We start from the raw sequence: 18,441 nt of genomic DNA on the forward strand, positions 1-18,441 counted from the left end.
GTCTCCGCTGCATTTCAGGAAAATACATTGGCTGTTGGGGCATCATTGGTTGCTGCATCTGCTGATGGGGAATAAGCGTTTGCTGATGATGATGCGGAAGCAACGGCTCTTGCTGACCGTTAGATGGCTGCTCGACTTGGAGCAATTCGTTGTCATCGATATCAGTGGATCGCAGTACTTTACTCGTTTGGAGGAGGTTCAGGGTATCAGGGCAGTTTTCGTAGTCTTTCTTGAACTTTATTCTACGATTTTGAAACCACACTCGCACCTGTTGCTCCGTTAGTTTCAACTGCCGTGACACTAGAATTCGATGGTAGCGGCTCAAATACTTAGCTCTGCTGAATAACCCTTCGAGCGATGTAACCTGCGCCAATGTATACGACGTCCTGTTTCTCCTCGTTGCACATTGGTCTGAAAATATCAAGTTGTAGGTAGACATTAAAAAATATTTTTTTTTTTTTAAATGCAAATTAATTATGCGAGTATGATTTTTACCTTTCGTTTCCTGATCCTCAGGCTTGTGCTTCTCAGCAACATTATCTAACTGTTCCGGATACTGAACCTGCATTTTGTCCTGGACGATATATGTATACTCTTATTTACGTTTATTAGGTATTCCAATTCGACAAAGGCACGAGGTCTCAACACAGTTTTCGACGATTTCAAAAACTACTGCAGGTAATATATTTACGAATGCGATAATAATTTCTTCGTGACAATTCAAAAGCATCAGGTAGAATCGAATGCTCACACGAAACTGATGTGGAACGTACAAGCACACGGCCTTATATACCCTAGTCGTTATTTTCTACTGTGAAAAGGTTGGAAAGTTCAGTAGCTGTTATCTCTTAGTACGAACTTTCCAAGCAATTATATCACTATTAAGTAGATCCGTGAAATTGTACTTATTTTCCGAAACTGGCCGTTGCTGTATGAACATTACTGTGTGAGTAATTTGCGTAGGAGACCAAAAAAAAAGTGGGTGGTGTTTTTAGTAGTGGAACCAAAATCTGACAAATTTAAGGTTTGTCCAAAAAATGCCCGCTCATAAAAATTTTCGCATTCCAATTTGGACGTTTTTTAGTCTACGGAGGTCGAGGACATTAATGTTTTTCGATTATTCCATAATCATTTGCCAGTGCTACAGACTCGCGAATTTGTAAATTCGATCCCCAAAATTAAAAATCAAGAGCCCGTAACGCTATACAACGTCGTGTAATTTTTCGAAGCGTTCGGTCGTCGACTCGGAAGGTGGTGGATTAAAATATAGCTGTTTTGTAAAAAATGTAAGTGCAAAGGCGAAGTTTGATTTTTATTTGGTGCATCGCAATCTCAATTTTTTGATAGTTATATAAGAGCCTGTAACGCTCCTTTTGTCGCCAAGTACCCGTAACTCTTTGTATCTACGTGTAATGTAATGTAACTTTTACAAATGTTAATGATAAGTACACGATATAAATATAAGACCAAAGTCAAATTTTCATAATGAGCTCGAATAAACGAACATATACATACTTTGTAAGATGAACCTAGAATTTACGTCATTTGGTATATGGTTATAAAAGTCATGAATCTCGAGTAACACGCCATAGCTAGTAAACGATCAAATTAATTGTATAAAATTATTTAACTGATTGGTTTACTTTTGAGTTATAATATTGAACTCATGTGGGAAGTGACACCCACTGAACATCGTCGATGTGATCGAAAGTTGCCATCGCCTGCGGGGCCGTTTTGCGGCCCGAGAATCGTAAGTAGGCTCGAGGGACCGTGAGATAGCCTCGGATGGACGGCCCTTGTGTACCGAACACTGTTTTCCCTACCAGGGGCACACCCGATCCTCAAAAACGCCGGAGGTATAGGAAAATAATTTGTTTTTGTACAAAGCGGGAACCGCTTTATGGTTTCGGGTGAGTGCGACTCTCCATTATATTCGGTAACACTATATATGCCTACACAGGTTATTTTCTCTTGTTTTGTTATCCATCCTACTGAGTCTCTGTTATTTATTTATTTATTTTTTTTTTAATATCGAACCAGTAGAGCATATCATACGGATTTGTGAAATTGTTTTATTTTATCAAGTCTATTCATGTCTTTATCGATGGGCATGGATGAAGCAAAATAAAATGTGAAACGAGATCGATTCCTTTCAACACTCGTGTATGCAATAAAGTATGCAACGCGAACATTATTCATTTAATAAAAAAAAAAAATTCTTAAAATCGATGGTTTGTCATAAATATTGGTACATAATGACTTTGAATATAATGGGCATCGGGTGGAACAATAGGATGATCGACGGAAAAGAAGGGCACAAACAGAGGATGTAGTAAGGGGTAATGTAGAGAGAAAAAAAGATGTTTATCCTACGACATCTTTTGGTAGCCTTCGAGAAAATGCATGAAAAGTTTTATACCTCCTGCCGAATGGTTCTCGCGTTCTTCCGCATGACTGTAATTTGTCAGAATCACTGGAGCGAGCGTAAAGGTGTATACGGCATCTTAGTGTATAGTGTATACTTACAGACAGAAAATAAAACCAGTTAGCTTCGGTTGCCTTGCTTTTTTTATTTTTTTGTCCTCCGTCATCTTGCATACATATACTTTGTCACGACATGCTCACGCAGGTGTTTGTATGTACACCTACTTGTGTACGCGCGATATTTTATCTTGGGTCTGTTGACGTGTTGTTGCAAAATAAAAGTACCTCGTAGCTTGAGCTTACCTTTTTAGTTTTCATGTAAAATCGAAAATTTCATGAAGTGAAAAGCCACCAATGCATGACTATTACAATAGGATGATAATATTTTTATTGGTGTGTTTAAAATTATTTTAAAAATTAATAGCCAAAATGATTCAAGAGCTATTAATCAAGTGCTGATAGATATTGTTCGTTTTATCCTCTGAAATTAAAACTACAAGAACAATCTTGGGCGGTAATTGATGGTACACCATTATAATTATGCAAGAAAGTTAAAATACTACAAGAATTATGGTCGAGTGTAACAAATTTGTCAAGCAAAAGTGAAATAGCGATTTTACAAAGTTTTCGTACCAGATGTAATCGTTACTTTGTCACTTCGCAAAATAGTAAGCAAAATTTTAGACTATTTTAGTTTTTAAATCCCTTGTTAACTATGGGACGAGTAGTTGCAAAAAAAAAAATAATAATAATAACAAATAGAACGGTTTCCATCTGGCACCATCAGACGAGTAAAATCGACATTTAATGCATTGTATCTATAAAGAGTGAGAACATACGAATTCTTGCTATTGGCACAAAAATCAATTGTACAAAAAAACAACAACGATATTAAATTGCCACGTTTTTAATAAGAAATTTCCACTGAATACGCGAAATCAAAAAGTTTATTTTCATTTTTATCGTATCTTTTCACCAATACAATAGCTATTCAGAATGACTCTCTTTTCAACATCAAAAAAAAAAAAAAAAAAAAAAAAAATCAGGTGAAAATCATCTTGAAGGAAAATTGAAAAATCCCTCGAGTAAAAAAATTGCTCGGATTTCTACAGCCAGCGGCATCAAGAATCGATAACAGCCGAGGAAATAAATCCGGACACCTGTGAACTACCCATTTCCGACACAAGCTCCCGACTATATACCTTCCACTGGTATAATTGCGCCGTGCGTGGAAAGATTCGCCTGATGCATGATAAAATCCCGCCTCGTCGAATTTCACCAGCAATTCTTACCAAATCATGTATACCCTCTACAGCATGTAAGCCCAGAGTCTCATAATACACGTACACAGATACCCTCTTGGGTGCTGTGCCTCTTTTACGCGAATAAAAAAGTAGTGGAACAACAATAAAAATTCAAGAAGAAAAGAAGGGTAAGGAGCTCTCCTGCTTTCGCGGCCGAGGGTCGGAGGAGTGGGAAAAAACCTTGTTTGAATATTTAGCTCACTCTCACTAAAAGGACACTCGTATAAACCTTTCCTCAGCTTTCAAAGCCAAAGTGAAAAAGCAACAGTTCAGTGGACAAAAATATGTGTACCTATACGCGCAACGAAAGCTTCAGTTGTCCTGAGTGTCCTCATTTAACCCGCTTTCCAAGTAATTCCCTCGACAAGACCAAGCGAATAATCCGTAAATCAACAATTCGTCGCTCTTGGCACCTAATGCGTTCCACTATCTTTCTTTTGGAAACTCCTTGCCGCCATGTCTCCAGCTTTCACTCCTACACCACTACCGGCGTCTTACCGCGTGCACGGGGATGTGGTTGCATTGCTCATCGGTTGGCTCGGTCCCTACTTAGCCTAAGTGATTACAAGATCGTCATCGCGTTAAATACTTTATTGCATACACGAGTGTTGAAAGGAATCGATCTCGTTTCACATTTTATTTTGCTTCATCCATGCCCATCGATAAAGACATGAATAGACTTGATAAAATAAAACAATTTCACAAATCCGTATGATATGCTCTACTGGTTCGATATTAAAAAAAAAATAAATAAATAAATAACAGAGACTCAGTAGGATGGATAACAAAACAAGAGAAAATAACCTGTGTAGGCATATATAGTGTTACCGAATATAATGGAGAGTCGCACTCACCCGAAACCATAAAGCGGTTCCCGCTTTGTACAAAAACAAATTATTTTCCTATACCTCCGGCGTTTTTGAGGATCGGGTGTGCCCCTGGTAGGGAAAACAGTGTTCGGTACACAAGGGCCGTCCATCCGAGGCTATCTCACGGTCCCTCGAGCCTACTTACGATTCTCGGGCCGCAAAACGGCCCCGCAGGCGATGGCAACTTTCGATCACATCGACGATGTTCAGTGGGTGTCACTTCCCACATGAGTTCAATATTATAACTCAAAAGTAAACCAATCAGTTAAATAATTTTATACAATTAATTTGATCGTTTACTAGCTATGGCGTGTTACTCGAGATTCATGACTTTTATAACCATATACCAAATGACGTAAATTCTAGGTTCATCTTACAAAGTATGTATATGTTCGTTTATTCGAGCTCATTATGAAAATTTGACTTTGGTCTTATATTTATATCGTGTACTTATCATTAACATTTGTAAAAGTTACATTACATTACACGTAGATACAAAGAGTTACGGGTACTTGGCGACAAAAGGAGCGTTACAGGCTCTTATATAACTATCAAAAAATTGAGATTGCGATGCACCAAATAAAAATCAAACTTCGCCTTTGCACTTACATTTTTTACAAAACAGCTATATTTTAATCCACCACCTTCCGAGTCGACGACCGAACGCTTCGAAAAATTACACGACGTTGTATAGCGTTACGGGCTCTTGATTTTTAATTTTGGGGATCGAATTTACAAATTCGCGAGTCTGTAGCACTGGCAAATGATTATGGAATAATCGAAAAACATTAATGTCCTCGACCTCCGTAGACTAAAAAACGTCCAAATTGGAATGCGAAAATTTTTATGAGCGGGCATTTTTTGGACAAACCTTAAATTTGTCAGATTTTGGTTCCACTACTAAAAACACCACCCACTTTTTTTTTGGTCTCCTACGCAAATTACTCACACAGTAATGTTCATACAGCAACGGCCAGTTTCGGAAAATAAGTACAATTTCACGGATCTACTTAATAGTGATATAATTGCTTGGAAAGTTCGTACTAAGAGATAACAGCTACTGAACTTTCCAACCTTTTCACAGTAGAAAATAACGACTAGGGTATATAAGGCCGTGTGCTTGTACGTTCCACATCAGTTTCGTGTGAGCATTCGATTCTACCTGATGCTTTTGAATTGTCACGAAGAAATTATTATCGCATTCGTAAATATATTACCTGCAGTAGTTTTTGAAATCGTCGAAAACTGTGTTGAGACCTCGTGCCTTTGTCGAATTGGAATACCTAATAAACGTAAATAAGAGTATACATATATCGTCCAGGACAAAATGCAGGTTCAGTATCCGGAACAGTTAGATAATGTTGCTGAGAAGCACAAGCCTGAGGATCAGGAAACGAAAGGTAAAAATCATACTCGCATAATTAATTTGCATTTAAAAAAAAAAAAATATTTTTTAATGTCTACCTACAACTTGATATTTTCAGACCAATGTGCAACGAGGAGAAACAGGACGTCGTATACATTGGCGCAGGTTACATCGCTCGAAGGGTTATTCAGCAGAGCTAAGTATTTGAGCCGCTACCATCGAATTCTAGTGTCACGGCAGTTGAAACTAACGGAGCAACAGGTGCGAGTGTGGTTTCAAAATCGTAGAATAAAGTTCAAGAAAGACTACGAAAACTGCCCTGATACCCTGAACCTCCTCCAAACGAGTAAAGTACTGCGATCCACTGATATCGATGACAACGAATTGCTCCAAGTCGAGCAGCCATCTAACGGTCAGCAAGAGCCGTTGCTTCCGCATCATCATCAGCAAACGCTTATTCCCCATCAGCAGATGCAGCAACCAATGATGCCCCAACAGCCAATGTATTTTCCTGAAATGCAGCGGAGACCATCGGTGCATCCATACTTTCCGGCAAATCAGCAGCTTGGAGTAGTTTTGCGACGTGTGCCGCCTCTTACGAGCTCCGGAGCCCCAGTAGCTGTTATTCGAGCCAGTGATTTGTACCGCGATTCGTTTGCTCCTGATTACGCCAGGTAATACGATATTTCATCATAACTTTTTTGTCTTTCAAATTTCTACACAGGCATTTTTTTCCTTTTTTTTTTTTTTATTAATAGCATTAAAGTCAATTTTAATTTTCTTTGCTACAAACATACCGATGTTCTCTTGATGCATTACCATTAAAAATATATCGCGGATAAATAAAAGTAAATGTCAGTTTAAAGAATTTCTTCTGTCTTGAGTTTATTACTGCGCGACATATTGTTTATTAATTTTACAAAAATATCCTATATGAAATTAACTTTCAATATATTATACCGTCGTAAGTATTAGCTGAGATTCTCACTAATGTTAAACGAGTAGCTGTATACGTTGAACGCAAGTTTGATTTTTTAAAATAATAGGAAAAAAGTTATTCACCGCAGAAAGTCTTTTATGCACTGCCATTAAACGATTACGCGATAAGAGTTTACATGAAATATTTGATTCGACTCCAAACGCGCGAACTAATTTCTTACCATTTTAATTACCATTAACTTTTTTTTAAATATATATTTTTAAACAACAACATTATAAAAATTCTGGTAAATTCTTTCAGCAGTTGCAAATTCAAATTGAATGTGGAACCGATGCATCTGCAACAACTGTATTCATCAGTTCAGGTGATTCAGCCGCAGCAGCATCAGCAGCTGCAAATATTCCCCGAAGATTATCGAATGCGTACATTAGCTAAAACACATAATCGCCAAACGCTGTAGAAAATTTTTTTTAAGAAATTGGATTATTTTTTTTTTTATTGCGACATAGATCAACAAGTGATTGTATACTCGTCAATATTCTTGTATATATATATGCGTGTGCCATGAGATTGAAATGTGATTGTGAAGTTTGATACGTTCAGGGAGAGGCACAATACTGTCACACGTAATCAAAAAACGCAGGACGTAAGTCCTTCTAATAGTAGATACCATAGCTACTTTATCGCTTCAAAACGTGACTCTATTAATTTTACTATTAAAATGTCAGCGATTACGAGCGGATAGATCAATTGTTAAAAATATGTATAATTCGAGTATTAATAATGTATAGTGTAAGTTGCGATTCTATTGGTTAAGAATGATTAAATATGCAATCGAAAATTTTATGTTCAACTTGTACTTAGAAATTAATAAATTGACACGTCAAACTTTAAAAGAGACTCATATTTTTTAAAAAAACCTTGAAATATTTCAGAGAACCTTGAAAAGTCATAAATGATTTTTTCCTAAGAATAAGAAACTTCTTTGGAGGCCTGAGTGTAACATAAAAAAAGTTGTGATGAAATAATTATTCAATTTATAAAAAATGTCATCATTTTTCGTCAGATTCATTCAAATGGAACAGCAAACACATAACTAAAAATGATGTTTACCTGCTATGACAGTCGCATCGAACAAGAGAAAGTTGAAGGCAGCTCGGCTGTTGGCGCCAACTCTTATCTCCCACTTACCTCGATGAATAACTAGTTATATACTTACGAGAGGGAGGAGTAAATGACTGTGCGGGATGACGTGAATCACACGACTTCACATTATAGTAACGACTTCCGTACCTAAACTTCCCAATCATTGGGACACCTGACGTTTCCAGTAATATTCATTCTCGCAGTAGAATGTATAGCTTCCACCGTAGCTGGAGTTGCCACATGCATTTCACAACCACCATCTATACAAACTCATTCCTCCAGACTGATCCCTCTCGCTTGTTCTGCCGAGACAATATGTCCTTACACACAACTTTAGCGATAGACAATTCAAAACGCGAACCCTGCACGATAAAGGGAACGTTTTATGTTATTCTTTTTACACTTTTATGGGTCTCTATTCCGTTTTACGGGATTAAATTTTTTGTACTCGTACCACTGCTGTTTTTCCTCCGTACGGCACCAAAAGAGGGACGAAACAATATATTTACCAGCACGTCCCTCGACAACCCGTTTCACGTCCCCAGGCGAGTTTCATTTCACGAGCCAGCTCGTCAATCCGGCATATACTTGGTACTCAATCCCCAACGATTCCCGTTTGCTATCGTATCGTCGTCTCGCTGATTTTATTTCCCTTTTACCATCGCTGTCTACGTATACTCCGTAAACAGGACCCTCCTCTTAATCTGCTTGATCGCGCAATCGCCCGTTTATTCCCCGTGATTGTGGGTCGCCGATGTAAATCTTCGGTAAAACGCTGCCCTTCGAGTGCGCGCTCGTTCAATCATCAACTTCATTGAACTCGGTTAAATAACCCCCACCACCCCTTGTTTCGCTCGCTCCGAACGGAAGAGAACTTTGCTCGCTTTTTTTCAATCGCACCGGGAATCCTTTGCCAGTCGAGATTCGCTTGCACCCGCGTGTATGTATAACATAGGTGTAAATTACACGGCAGTGGTTTTCGGCTGCTTTAGCCGACGCGGAGGAAAAACACGGGTAAAGCTACACTCGAATGAACTTTTGAATTTAATTCGAGAATCCTCCGAGTGTTTGTTTTTCTAAATAATTACAGGCTTCAGGGATGGTTGCGTTGCGCAATGATATATCCAACCGTATAGAATTGGGTATGTGCAACTGTACCACCGCCAATGGCTATTTTCGCGTGTTCATGTCTCCGAGAGACTCGGGAGGTGAAACTTCAATTGAGGTGCTAACAGTATGAGAATAACCCAGAGAGGGGGGCAACCGCGAAAATAGACGAGTTTACCGTGGGGTAGGTATATATATATATATCTAGTACACACCGGCACGACTCACACCGCAGCACCCGCATTTTTCTTTCCCCGTTTGTCACCTTCTCCCTTCTCTGGCTGTAGCTTAGAATTGCTTCCTGCTGGTATCCTCTCATGTATACGGCACCCACGCAACGAAGAGGGCTCTCCTTCTTATTTTTTATTCCGCGCTCTTTCGTGCACCTCGATATATTATTGCCTTACGTTTTTTTTTTTTTTTTCCGATGGAACTGGGCAAGTAACCCAGAGCAAGCTCCTTTTTTTCTTCTCGGTTTCCATGTAGTCGCTTTTGTTTCTCATCTCTACGAGGAGGTTTTACTTTTCCCCTGTACTAAGGCTCGTACGTAACGCAAGAGATAAGAAAACTGATTCCAGGCTGATATGGATTATATCCACCGAAGCCTTTCCTATCCCTCGGGAGATAATAACTATTTTACGAAAAAAGGCAATCCGAAATCGTGTTTGTATGTTACACATTCAACTTGGATCGTTCATTGCCTTGGGTATATTGATACATCTCATTTGTGGGGAAAAACGAATAAACAAATGAATTAAAAAAAAAAAAAAAAAAAAAGGTTTGGCAAAATTAAAAAGAGTATTGTTCATAACGCGGTTTTGCGAAACGATAACGTTAAAGACACGCGGTGACGGTCCTTCACTTTCGACACAATACGCGTCAACGGACGGCTGAGCATACGAGAACTGGCATTTTTATTCAAGTCCAGCCACCTTTGCGTCTAAATAAAGAAACTCCCCCGTGATACCTCTTTCTTTATCCTGCGAACTATGTTTTGTCATCACCCCAGCTATGGTAACTTCCCTCTCTTTCCGGCAACTTTGTTTACGCTTGCACGCACTCACAGCGCGTTCCGTTCCCTGTTTGCTCGCTCGAATGATTTTTATTTACTCTGGTTATTCATGGACTGTTTGTAAGCGTGCGCTGCTGAGGAGAAAGTTTAACTGGGTGCTAAAGCGTTGCATCTGCGTATGGCAAGCATGAATTTTGGCTTAGTGTATTTTGTTAAACGAATCCCAGCTTTTTAGGAAAATGGTTTTTGGGAACAAAAAAAAGCAGACGTGCTGTACATGTGTTAAGAAAATGCACTGCAGGTGTTTATAATTGATATTGGCTGAGTGCACCTTACTCCTATTTTTTTTTCTCTTCATATCTGTTCACCCGATTATACCTAATAATACACGGCACTCGAATACCAAATTATCGCTTTTAATCCTCTCAAACATTTCTTTCCTTTCTTTTTTATTTCTTGTTCTACTCTACCTCAATACTCTCAGGTGACGGCACTGAAAGCACACCTAATAACGGAAATTTCCTGCAACACTCGTACCCCTTGAGTCCCTCTCTCTTCATCTGATTACGCGTATGAATGCCCTTCACGATTCACCTTTTTTTTTTGCCTTCTCTCCTCTCTTCCCTTCCCACCGGCTCGGCGATCATATTACGAGAATTAATCCCCACGCTTTGTTCTCGGCTCTTTTGCAGAACACAGCGCTCGATGCTTAACTAATCACTTGAGCGCTCGGCTCTTTCAATCGACCGGAAAATTCATACGCGCTTCAAAAAAAAAAAAAAAAAAAAAAAGGCGAGAGGAAAAAAAAAAAAACAACTTTACCATCCAATTTCCAGTTTAAATCACGCGAGCGAGCTATTAATCCTCTGTAGGAGGAAAAATTTCATTTTCCCTGATAGTCCGTCCAAGAGATGTGTTTCCTCTGTTCTCCTGTCATACGCAACAATTTTTTTTTTCTTCCTACCAACATTTCTCCATTGACCTCTCGACTTTCAACCCACATGCAATTTGGTCCGTAGCCTTGTGACCAACGAATCGGATCGTCCTTCGAGGAATCATCGATATCAGCAGCAGCTCACGCACACGCGTCACATACATGTTGAACGAAGCTCGCATGGGTCGAGTTTCATCGGGACTGCAATGCAGTGCTCGCAAGAGCAAAAGGGGTTGGGCTACAGAAATCGTAGGGGGGGGGTGGTACTGGAATGCGTTCACGCATAATTCACTCTGGCATCTACAGCAGAGGCAACGCGAAATGCGATAATGACGTCGAATGTCACCCCCTTCGTTTCCCGTGCGCTGTACACGTCCTTTGCACTCGAATGGTAGAGGTGTATATACCCCATCTGATGCCGGTATTCGTGTGTATGAGGTGTGCAGGTGGAAAGCCACTCGGTTTGACTGGAGATAATCAACGGAATTGTGCGTAAATATGTTCGGTGCGCGAAATCCAAATTCCAGAAGCATTGGTTGTAGGAAACGAGTATACCGTTTCGTAAGAGAATTTGCGAATAAACTGTATATTCGCGTACTAGGGTCTAGAAAAACTTACGACCCTCTCCGCGGGAGTCACCTTTTGTCGGCTCCTTTTGCCCGAGACCTGTTATTTTTCTAATTTTACGAGTGAAAATTGAGGCTTGCTTGTGTTTCCTCACTTTCGTGTATAATTGAAGAACAATCGTTGTTTATTTCATTTAACTTTAATCAAATTGCGCTGTTGCTCCAATTGTTTGCGCATCGTTACAAATCGTAAAAATCACAAAAAAATAACATCGAGTATTCAGCTCCTCTACATTGGCCCCGGCAATTATCGATTCGCGGGCGGTAAACACGCAGGGCATATATTATTAATCACTTTGTTAGTCGTGATGAATTGCATTTCTGTTAATTTGCAAAATTTTGTATGCGAATCAATTTACCTACGTATGCGACATGAATGTATGGACGATGCATCCTCGGGTCCTGTTTATCGAAACAAAAACTTGACTAATGGCTTTTGGAACAAAAATAATTTTTAGCTGCGAGCAACGAGCTTTCGTCATTATTGCCGTATTAGGGAAACTTTGAATCGTCAATGATCATGGTTTTGTTTGACCATCGGGTATTTTGAAAGTTCCAACTCCACCAATTTCCGTGCCCTTTAAGAAACGCAGATCTAGGCAGAGCTGCAAAAACCGAGATCCCTTCATTTCTCTTGGCCAGATATTGTTTCGTTTTGGCGTGCTTTGATCACAAGGAGACACGAGCTCGATGGGATAGACAAATGTACGAGAGAGGAAGTTTAGGAGGCGGAAGTGCACCTAAGCGACGACGAAAAAAAAAAACCATACCTGCGCGACTGACGTAACCGTATGCAGTAGGTACGTCAAACTGTAAAGTGGAAAACTATTGTCTTTTAATCAGCCACTACTTTTTCATGGGCATTCTTTGCCCGCCTTTTTTCAACGCGACTCTCCTGTTGTTTCCGCGTGTTAACGTTTCGTGTGAAATAGCCGGTTTTTTACTGCGGAAACATATATTTTATTGACATTGATCCCTTTTAGGATCCATACAAATTTTACGGTGCCTATGTTTATTGAATGTACAAGTTTGTCGAGATTTTTTTTTACTTCATCATTTTATAGTCAAATCATTCTTCGGCATCATTACACTGAGAGAAAAAAATAATAAAAATTATAGAGAAATTCCAGCAAAAATTACCATTCTGCACAGTAAATCGAATGCAAACTGATATAGGAAAAAGTTATTATTTTTAGCAGTAAAAATTATTGCTTTAACAGTTAATATTATGGTTCAAAAAGTGAAAATTATGGTTACAACAGTAAAAATTTTTATGCGAGAGAGTAAAATTTACTAACCGATCCCTTAAGGTTCACTGTTCTAGCTATAATTGTTACTTTTCGAACCATAATTTTAACTGTTGAAACAATAATCTTTACTACTTAATAAAAATAATAATTTTTTCCTTTTTTTGCCAGTTTGCATCCGATTTACCATGCAGAATCGTTATTTTTGCTTGAATGTTTCTAGAATTTTTATTGTTTCTTTCTCTCGGTGTAAAATACTTTTTTTTCGTACTGAACGCAAAATTTCTCTCTAAATTTCTTCGGCATGATAATTAAAGGTATCACTGGCATGTAACTTAATTTTCAAAATAGAAAATAAAAAAATTGGAATAATATCACGCAACATATTCTGCACGATAATTTTCTGTTTCGATAATCAATATCATTTTATGAATATGAAAGTCTTTGCACGCGCGCAACAGCGTTTTCGAGTAAAATTGATTTCCATGCGAAATCCCGCGTCTCTTTATCTTTTCCACGCAAAACGTACAAATCAATCTCTGTACTCGACGAATCGAATCATCGCTCCCGCACTTGTCGCCCGTAAAATTCGCATTTGCTCTCCAACCGCGTGCAACCTCTAAATTTACGCGCTTTCCACAACCCCCTGCCGGTATGAATATTTTCCCGAATTAATCCGAGCTCGCGCGCTCCCCCTGTACATGCCATGTCGTTCACCTTAGCGCCGCGACTTTCTCTCTCCGCCGTGCACGCGCTTACGGTTCGAGTCATCAAAAAAGTCTTAAAATCACATTCGCCGAAGAAGTAAAAGAAGAAGAAGAAGATGATGATTGAGATGGATTCCCAAGAGGGAGGGAGGGAGGGAGGCGGTGCGAAATTTCGATCATCCCGCGAGTGGTGTGCGAGTGATTGATCGCGAGCGTAAAACATCCCCGTGTAGCTGTCCAACTCAGGCGGCGGACCTACTCACCCCTGAGATTATTCAATTGGTTATGCGCATGGGTGTCTCCTATACACACCTCGTCGCATAAAGAGAACCTCAAAGCTAACCTTTCTCGCTGGCATACATATGCGCTTGCGTTGGAATGTTTTGGATTTTCTCGTGCCGGTCATTATTCACCGAGTTTATGAAACAGAATCAATCGACTACTCCGATAATCGGATGAATAATGTTCTCAGTTAATGAAATTAACCATCGTATTTTGTTTCATCGCCCAAACAGTTACACTACACTCGAAAGTCCACTTTTGGCCTCGACGTTTTTCCTCATTTAGCTTGTTCTTTCTTTTTCCCATTTTTACCATTTACCATTTCCATGTCGCCTCTGATTTCAACTTGTCCCTCTTACAATTTGATCACGTACCAAAAGAGCTATACTTACGCATAAAATTACATGGCAAAACGTTGTCCAGACCCCTTAAAGGCTGAAACTGTATACTTTAAAGGCCGATGGCGATCAAATGACAAAAGCGACAACGAGGCGTCCTCTCGACTCCTTCGTGCAGTCTGTTTTCAATGCACCTATACGAACGGCTATTATTTACACGTATAGGTATGAATACGTGTAGAGTAGAGGCGACTGAATTTCACACCCAAGCTCATTTGTCAAGCCACGCTTCTATCCGTATTACCCACTGTATATATGGGCTATAGGTCAGGCTCGATGCGTATCGATTTCCACCTCTTCCGGGTGTGGCATTATTTCCTCTGATTTGTGTGACGCGCCTTGATGACGAGCTCAAAGCGCTACACTGAGCCAGACCTGCGGAAAACCCCGTGGGATTCGTCAGAAAAGAGAAAGTGAGGAAAATACTATTTGCGAAGTTCGCTGCAAAAATGACCAATGGCACCCTCGGAAAGTGCCCAAAATCGGTGTTTCATAACGTAACTTTCCTAATGATGCACCATGGGACCTTAAATTAGTTCACATAATTCTAACATTGAACGTGTATTGCCAAATATTTAGCATAAAAATACTTTCTACAAATACAAAAAATATCGATTACATCACGATGCAGATTATAAGTATCGCATGTTTTTTCGAAGTTAAGCAACGCATATAATTTTTTTTTAATCGTATATTAGCTACGTGTTGATAAATACAATTGTAGTCGAATAAATATCCCCTCACACAATATTCTCATATTAAAATGTCCACAATGCCCCTAGCAATTTTCTTGGATTCGAGCTTCGATATAATATTATATGTGTGTGTTTTGTTCAACGCCTACTTCAAGATAATGGCCACTAACGACACTAACTCGAGTACAGTCGTAAAAGAAAGAACGTAAAGAGTAGGAGGAACACAAATGATAGGATTAGTTGAAGACACTTAATTCTTTGCATTGTCTCTAGAAAATGGGTATACGCGTGTCATGAGTCATGATCAGGTGAATGTATGTATACATAGGAGCAGGCGCTGTATCTTGTCGAAAAAGAAGCTATAAAAGAATAGGAGGGGTGAAAGCGAATGGCTGCTGTATTCACTAATTTCTTTTTTTGAGCCGTGAAGAAAAAATTTTTTCGATAGAGATTTCTTTTTAACTTATTTATTCGGCTCCACATCAACAAAAATAGTAAAAAAAATTTTCATAAGAATGGTTATACAATACTGTATTGTTAGACTCTAACAAAGGGTATTATCATTTCGATCAGAAAAACGATTGTCACACAAATATTTTATTCATTCTTTACGTTGCCATTTTTCTATATCATTTAGTAACAATATACATACTTTACAATATATCTAGGTACATACATATATAAGTACTAATGACTACTTATTAATGATTTATAATCAATAGATAAATGCCTACATTATATAATAAGCGGTACATTCAACTAAGTCATTTTCTTGATAAAATGTCGAATGTATCATGAAGAATAAAATTTTCTCAGTTTGTAAATCAATTTGTTCTAAACTGATAGTCGCCATTCTTTGAGATGTATCTCAACCAAAGTTTAGCTTTGTATCCGCTCTTTTCCATAACCTTCAAGTACCTTACATGGATATCTGATGCAGTAAAGTTTGGTATTTCAAACTTGACGTTGATGGGAGGCTTATCCACAACATTTTCGCCTGTAACAGATGGCAAACTAAAGTGGGCTCTCATGACGTACTCTTTTTTTCCAGGAAACTCTTTGATGTACCACAACATAACATTTTCCTCTGGGCGATATTCGACCCTTCCCGTGGTTGTCTTGAATACTGGTGAATCTGCATCACTTGGAACTGGTACAACAATCTTCACATTTTTAGCTCTTACATTAAACTTACATTGAGATGATGCCTTTATTATGTACTCTACTCTACTATGTGCATGTCTCTCAATCACAGACTCAACCAAGATTGGAAATTTTGTTTTATTCAACCGGTACGACATCAACTCAAACTCGCCGTCTGGTGGAATAAATGATATTGTTCTGTCATTTTCAAATTTTGAAAGCTTAACACACTGATGGAACTTGACATCCTCCAATTCTATGGATGTCGACTTCTCATGACCAATACATTCAAACAGAATTTTGTCGTTTAATCCTAAGCGCAATTCTGGCATTCCAGAGAGAAAAACTTTCATTTTAATGGTCCCGTGAACCATCGACCTGAGCACATTACCATTGGCATTTGCAAGCAAATTAATGGATTCAATGACATCTAAAAACAATTCATTACTTGAATACTTTATTCCTTCCGATCTCCATGAGACAGCGTTTGTAACTGCCATTGGAATCCTAGGCTGAATTTCCAGTTTATGGCCTTTTTGCGTAATGTACTCTTGTAATATGTTGGTGTCTGTTACTTGGGGATAACCAAAGTCAAGCATTTCATCCAAAAGTTCATAAACCATGACGAAATTGTCTTTAATACTCTCTTCTTCGAGTTCATTGAAGTATTTTCGCATAACTTCAACTAATGTGACGAGAAATTTTAACGTCATTGTTATATTTACATTTTTCTTTGATATCGAAACCACGTATATATTTTGGTGTTGTAAGTAAGCGTAAGAGCATTTAGCTGTGTAAACGATAGGACAAAATTCACCTTTTTCTTCCTTTTCTTCGATCAGTGCCAAGAACTTTTCAATGAGATCATTATCGATGTCCCCTCGATAATCCTTTTTAAGCAAGACTTGGCCTCTAACGTTGTACAAAACAATGGCTGAAAGTGACATTTTGAGCCTTTATCTTTACCTTGAACAAAAATATACTTGTCAATTTTGATACGAACAAAGCAGATTTTTTTTAGTGATAAATCTTGTATGATTCAAAAACAAAAAATACTTACCAAATAGACGTTTAACAAAATGATTTCTCAAATTGAACATCTTTCACTATTTATTTTAAGTGTATTACGAGACAAAAATCTATTGGAGCGTCCGCGCCTCTCTGGCAATTAAATGAACTACTACGGAATGCAGTTACGACAAAAATTTACATTAGAAAAATTTATTCCATCTAGATTGAGAGAGGCAGAGGTATCATATCGTCCTTCTCTATTTATCTCCCTCTTTTTTGTAAGAGCTTCGTCAAAGTAAGTGATGGATAAGAGGCGGTGTTGCTGTCATCTCTATCTCTTTTTGCTACAACAATACATATGGAAGAGAGGAAAAGATAAATATAGTAGCATGCGAATGGCATGTAAAAAGAGGTGCAAACGAGAGGCTCTCAAAGTTAAATAAGATGAAACTGTCCTAATGCAGGATTTTATGTGTATCATTTGCAATAATATAAGAACAATATACCAAGTACATTTCTAATTTTTTCGCTTTTTTTTTGACATTTTTTAAACAATTTTTCAACTGTAAAGTATAAAATATTTTGAGCTACAAACATTCATTCTTAAAGAGGATAGTATGTTTTCTGCCTTTATCAATGAATCGACAATTTCTCTTAGCCAAGAAATGGAAGTTTCTTCCCATGAGAATGAGCTAAAATGACCAGTGTAAAATAGCTAAGATGCTTTTTAGTGGCAGTTTATAAAATTTAGAGCAATTCACTTACATAAATATAGACTGATTGCATACAGTTGTTGAGTGGAAGAAACTCGTTTAAAGCGATGAAGAAATTTTATTGTTTAATTCATTTAACATTCAATACAATTTTAACAAATTTTCGGCAAGAATGTAAGGTAGTAAACAAATTTTGAAATCCGTAAGTTGAGTTAGAATCTTATTTTTACGTTATAATAAAAGCGAGGAGTGGTAGATGAAATATAACTAACTATATATTTTATTCGTAATTAGTCAGTAGTAGTTATTAAAATTGAAAAAATTTTATTCCAAATAGTACATGTACAATTTAAATTAATGCAAATATCTTATGACATTTTATTTCATGTAAACTAAAACTTTATAATTGATTTCTACATTATTTTTCTCATTGAAGGTTTTTAATTTGATTTCAAGTTATATGAAAATGAAGAAAAACATTAATTAATTTAATATCGTGATTCAAACTTCATTTAGA

General features: G+C 38.0%; 1 pseudogene; it reads right to left on the bottom strand.

Annotated features, from left to right (window-relative positions):
* Positions 1 to 15,881: 15,881 nt before the first annotated feature.
* LOC111642888 (AP-1 complex subunit mu-1 pseudogene) lies at positions 15,882 to 17,147 on the bottom strand (annotated as a pseudogene).
* Positions 17,148 to 18,441: the final 1,294 nt, after the last annotated feature.

This window comes from Copidosoma floridanum, unplaced genomic scaffold (assembly GCF_036245765.1).
Source record: "Copidosoma floridanum isolate Cflo_tuat_1 unplaced genomic scaffold, Cflo_Japanese_pri ptg000013l, whole genome shotgun sequence".
Classification (NCBI taxonomy): Eukaryota; Metazoa; Arthropoda; class Insecta; order Hymenoptera; family Encyrtidae; genus Copidosoma; species Copidosoma floridanum.